This window comes from Silurus aristotelis, assembly GCF_946808225.1.
Source record: "Silurus aristotelis genome assembly, chromosome: 8".
In the NCBI taxonomy this organism is placed as follows: Eukaryota; Metazoa; Chordata; class Actinopteri; order Siluriformes; family Siluridae; genus Silurus; species Silurus aristotelis.
In genome coordinates this window covers 9,354,251-9,360,250 of record NC_139581.1, presented here as the reverse complement: position 1 = coordinate 9,360,250, position 6,000 = coordinate 9,354,251, and positions in this window count along the sequence as shown.

The following is a 6,000-nucleotide window of genomic DNA, read 5'->3' as shown; positions in this document are numbered from 1 at the left end:
TGAGGGTCCCTTGGATTATTGGATAAGGTTGAACAAGGCTGCTGAGGTGGCTGAGCAGGGCCTTAGGGAGGAGGGCAGGACTTTAGAAAACCGAAGTAGAGAACTGGCTGTAATGTTTATTCGACAATGTCCTGAAAGGGAACTGTCTGTGTTCAAAAGCAAACCAGTACAGTCTTGGACAGCTTCTGAGGTTCAAGAGAAATTGGATGAGATGCTAAGGGAACAGTACAAAATCACAGTACTATGGCCCATTGCAAGATGTACAATCTCTGCTTTAAGTGTTATTCGCCTGGGCATATGAGCTTCAATTGTGAGACGTCTGTCCTCAGGGATGGCGCTGGCAGACGGGGAAATGACGAGCTTCAGGGAAACTAGAGAGCCTCCACTGTGGGGAGGGCAATGTGGGGCAAAATGTAAGATCTTCCTTGGATACTGATGTTGAGTCGGTTTATTCATCTTGTTGTGAGAGTGTAAGCAAAGACAAGACGGTGATTTTTCAGAATATATTCAGTCATTACCGAATGACAGTCTGTTTTAGGTGCAGGACAGAGTTCGGTTGAGGGGAATGCTGGACAGTGGCTCCATGGCAACTACTTTGAGTGCTGATGCGGTACCTCAGCTAAGAGAAGCTGGAGTCTTGAATCAGGAGTTGTTTCCCCGGTCGGACATTGTCCTAGTTGGGTGCGGTGGAAAGCAGACTAGTCCTGTAGGTACGTGTGATCTGAAAATTGAGGTGTATGGATTCTGTTTTAGTGTCCCAGTTCTTGTTGTGAGTGGACAGATGGACCAGCTTATCATTGGTACCAGTGTGCTGAAACCTTTGATCAGAGCGATGAAATCAAATGAGGGGTTCTGGAGAGTCCTGGATAAACCAGACCAATCAAATCTGAGTGAAGATCTGAGTGAAGACAGCGAGGACACTAGGCTCAATCACAACTGACAGTGGGCAGCACGGTTGTGATTGAGCCTAGTGTTCTCGCTGTGTCCATGGTAATGTCCTTGTCGGTAGAGTGATCTCGCCTTTATGGGGAGATGGTTGGCTCCCGGTTAGGATGGTAAATTCCACAAACTCTGAAATTGTGCTACGCAAAAATGCAAAACTTGCTGATGTCTGTCCATGCATTGCCTTAGAAGATTTTAAACAGGTACCAGAACAGAAAATATTTTAGAACGTGGCCATAAGTGGCAACAGTTCTTGTAGCTTGTCAGCAAAGAGCTCAGTGTCTGGTGTTGAGCACTTTGGTGACACTTGATTGGATGAGCTTGGAAGGACTTAAATGTAAGTGACTGCGAGGTGTCCCCGTTCTGGAGAAGCAGGCTGATTGATCTCATAAAGGAATATGGGTGTGTTTTCTCTAGGCGGTCATTGGCTTGTGGTGAGGCAAAGGGATTCTGTCATCGCATTCGCTTGACGGATAAAAGACCGTTTCGCTTACCTTATCGGGGACTATCACCTGCTCATTACCACAAGCTGAAGCAGATATTAGATGAAATGGAACAAAGAGAGATCATCAGAAAATCAACCAGCAAATTTGCATCACGGTTGGTATTGGTTTGGAAAAAGAATGGAGACTTGCGGCTGTGCACTTTAGGTGGCTGAACGCTCGTACGGTGAGAGACGCACATACCATACCTCACCAGGCGGATGTACTAGCAGCACTGGGGGGGGGAATGCCTTGTTAAGTACCATGGATTTAACATCGGGGTACTACAACATCCCTTTACATGAAGAGGACAAAAAATGTACCGCTTTCAGTTCTCCCCTTCGTTTGCATGAGTACAACCGCTTGCCACAGGGTCTTTGCAACAGTCCCGCAACATTCATGAGAATGATGCTAACTATTTTTGGTGATCAAAATTTCATGAGCTTGCTCTGTTACCTTGATGACCTGTTGGTTTTCGGTAAAAATGAGGAAGAATGTTTGCAAAGACTTCAGATGGTGTTTCGACGTCTCGGGGATCATAATTTAAAGCTGTCACCCTCGAAGTGTAGGTTTTTACGGAGATCTGTGAAATTTTTAGGTTCACATCGTTTCACAGGAGAGCGTGACTAGTGATCCGATGAAGGTGGAGACTATTGTGGGTGTGTCTGAGGAACACTTAATGGAGGCTGATGGTGTCACTCCTTCCGTGGGTAAAATTAGGTCCTTTTTGGGGATGGTCATATATAATCAACACTTTATCGAGAATTGCTCAATGATTGCAAAGCCTCTTTTTTAGTTGACAACGGGCCAAAAGAAACCTAGGAAGGTGAGGGGCATAGGAAAGAGGTCCAGGGTCGTCCGGAAACTCACCCCTGGTGATTGGACAGATGAATGTAGACAGGCGTTTGAGGATTTGAAGATGATGCTGGTGAAGCAAGATTTACTTTCTCATCCTGACTTCTCGAAGCCATTTATTCTGTCTGTGGATGCTTCAATTAATGGTTTTGGGGCTGTGCTTTCCCAAGTACAGGAGGGTACATACCGGGACCGAAGAATGTGGTAGCCGATGCGTTGAGTCGGGAGCTTTTTGCTACTACTAAGATTTTACACAGACTTACAAGAACCCCATATGATATTCTGAAGCATGAAGCAGAGATGCTTGGGGTTGGGTGAGTGCAGCATATGTTTCATTTGTCCTGTGTACGTGAAAAAGAGGAGGGATTTGAGATGATGCCTGCGTCGCAGAAGTGTCAGGAAGTGTCTAATCTAGTTTAGAGCTTTGCTGGAGGGACAGTGTCCTCTGGAGAGATGTCAGCTGTGCTCCCATCTCATAGCTACTGGGAGGAAGCCGCTGCAACTAGAGCAGTCGCGTATGTTCAGCATTTGAGGGGTTTGGAGGATGACATGCAGTACCTGCTTAACAAGCTTACACATGCTGAGTTGCTTGACAACCAGCATCTGGATCCAGTCGTGAGTAGGGTGAGGTTCTTTGTAGAGCGTGGTAGACGGCCTAGTAGGCGAGAGAAAGTTAAGGAGTCAGAGGAAACTGTACGAACACTGAAACAATGGGGTAAATTTACAATCAAGTTAGGCATACTCTACCGGGTGTCTAAGAACCCATAAACCAAGAAAAAGATTTTTTAGTATGTTTGGCCTGGCAGCCTTAATAGGTTTGGTTCTGAAAGGGTTGCATGATAACGCAGGTCATCAGGGCCAGCACCGCACTCTTAGGCGATGAAGAGATGTGTGTTGAGTAAGACTCCTGAGCTGGAGGCCAAAACTCCACTCGTGTCGATAACTACAATAGCACCATTAGAGTTGGTTTGTGTCGATTTTTGGACAGCTGAGGATGTCAACAACAAGTCGGTTGATGTGTTGGTAGTAAGCAATCACTTCACTAAACTTGCCTGTGCGTACACTTGTCCTAATCAAACTGCCAAGTCTGTTGCCCGTGTACTGTGGAACAATTTTTTCTATGTATATGGTTTCCCGGCTCGTATCCATTCAGATAAGGGTGCAAACTTTGAAAGTTCTTTGATTGCAGAAATGTTGACATTATCTGTTGTTGCCAAATCCCATACCAGTCCGTATCACCCAATGGGTAACGGTCAAACTGAAAGGTTGCACAACAAAATGCACACCAACAGCAGAACAAACAGGCTGATTATTATAATCAAAAGTGCAAGTGTAATTTGTTGGAGTTGGGTGATAGAGTCCTCATAGCGAACAAAGGGGAGAAGGGGAGAAGGAAATTAGCTGACCGTTGGGAGAGCACAGTGTATGTTGTAGTGAGTAAGAACTGTTCTTTGAATACGTACAAGATTCGTCATCCTGTTACAGGAGGTTTCAAAGTTGTCCATGGGAATTTGTTGATGCCTGTGAACTTTTTACTTTTTACATCCCTGCTTGGGATGACTCAGTGGAATTAGAGTGTGACTTAAGTTCAAACTGTGATTTGTCATAGTCAGACTGTCAGAAAAGTGATAATGAAGACAGGACTTCTCAATGGATTCTCAATGTGTTGAACATGAGATTGGGATTCATGAGGCGGGGCAGCACACTAGACAAGATGAAGGGATGGGATATCTGGATAATTCCGACAGTTCATCTAATGCTTCAGTGTCCTTGTGCTTCACATAAAACGAGGAGAGACATATGGGAATCAAAATATGGGAATCAGGGAATCTGCCTGCAGATTGGAAGCATGGGGTAATAGTGCCTATAGCCAAACCAGGGAAAGACCACTCTCAAACAATTAATTACAGACCTATCGCACTCACATCAAATTTGTGTAAAGTTATGGAACGAATGGTAATTAATAGATTGGCCTACGTAATTGAAAGCAGAAAATTTTTTTCAGCATGTCAGAGTGGATTTAGAAAAGGGATAAATACGACAGATGCAATATTGTCTATGGAATCTGAAATTCGAAAAGCTCAAATTAATAAAGAAGTATTAGTGGGAGTGTTTTTTGACGTAGAAAAAGCCTATGATATGCTCCTGATAAAACTGGAAAGCTTGAAAATTGAAGGAAGGAGGTATAACTGGATTATGAGTTTCTTATTTGGAAGAACGATTCAAGTAAGAGTAGGGACCACTTTATCTCAGATCCTTCCAATTGAGAAAGGAACTCCCCAGGGAAGTGTAAGCAGCCCTACTCTTTTTAATTTAATGATCAATGACATCTATCACACTGTAGATAATAGAATAGAAAGGTCATTATACGCTAACGATAGAGCAATATGGAAAAGGGGCCGAAATGTTCTATTTGTAGAAAATAAAATTCAAAAAGCAGTAAACGAGGTGGAGAATTGAGCGAATAATTGGGGCTTTCGTTTTTCTGTGGCAAAAACGCAGGTGGTGTGCTTTTCGAAGAAGAAGAATATTCCAAGCTTGAATATTGAAATGTATGGGCATATGTTGGAACAAGTAAAGGTAGTAAGGTTTTTTGGAATATGGATGGATTCTAAATTAAATTTTAGAACACATATTTAGAAACTGATAGAAAAATGCAAAAAGAGAATGAATGTATTAAGATGCTCGTCAGGAGTAGAATAGGGGGCAACGTGTCAGTCTTTGAAAAGAATTTATTGTGCTGTGATTAGGTCAAACATTGATTATGGATGTTTAATGTACGGTTCTGCGAGCAAAACAATACTTGAAAAGATCGAGGTAATTCAAAATCAGACTTTGCGTATTTGCTGCGGTGCATTTAGATCATCCCCGATAGCCTAACTACAAGTGGAAATGGGAGAATTGCCCCCAGAACTACGCAGTCTTCAGCTGAGACTAAGGTACTGGTATGGTGTAAAGGGTCATCTGGAAAATCATCCAGTTAGATTGATTTTGAGGGAATGTTGGGAATATGAGTACAGGGAAATAACAAGCTTTGGTTGGATAGTAAGGAAAAAGGTGAACAAGTTGGAGCTGAAAAATCGTGAAATTGCTCCTTCTGTTGCTTTACCAGCAATTCCACCGTGGTTGTTTCATAACCCTGTAATAGATTTACAAGTTAAGAAAAATATTGAGTAATCCAGGGATGAATATGCCAATTGAATTAATAGTTCGGCAGTACATTACAAAAGAGTATTATGATGCTCTGCAGGTATTTACTGACGGTTCTAAGGATTCAGAATCTGAAAAGACTGGAGCAGCAGTATATATCCCTGCTCTTGAGACAAAGATTGCAAAAAGACTTTCAGATCAAGTGTCAGTTTTTGCATCCGAACTTTTAGCTATCATACTAGCCCTACAATGGATAGAAGAAGTCAAACCAGAAAGAACTGTCATTTGTAGTGATTCAATGGCAGCCCTTACTAGTATAAGAAGTGGAAAATCCGAATCAAGGCAAGACTTAATATTGGAAATCTTTCAGAGTCTGTTTATAACTAGGCAGCTGAGGGTGGGGGTAAATTTTCTTTGGGTGCCTGCTCATGTTGGTGTGGATAGAAATTAAACAGTAGACCTGCTAGCAAAGGAAGCATTAAATCATTCTCAGATAGACATTAAGGTAGCTTTGAGTAGAGCTGAATTCAAGGCAGTGATTTCATCAGAAGTATATAAAAGATGGCAGGAA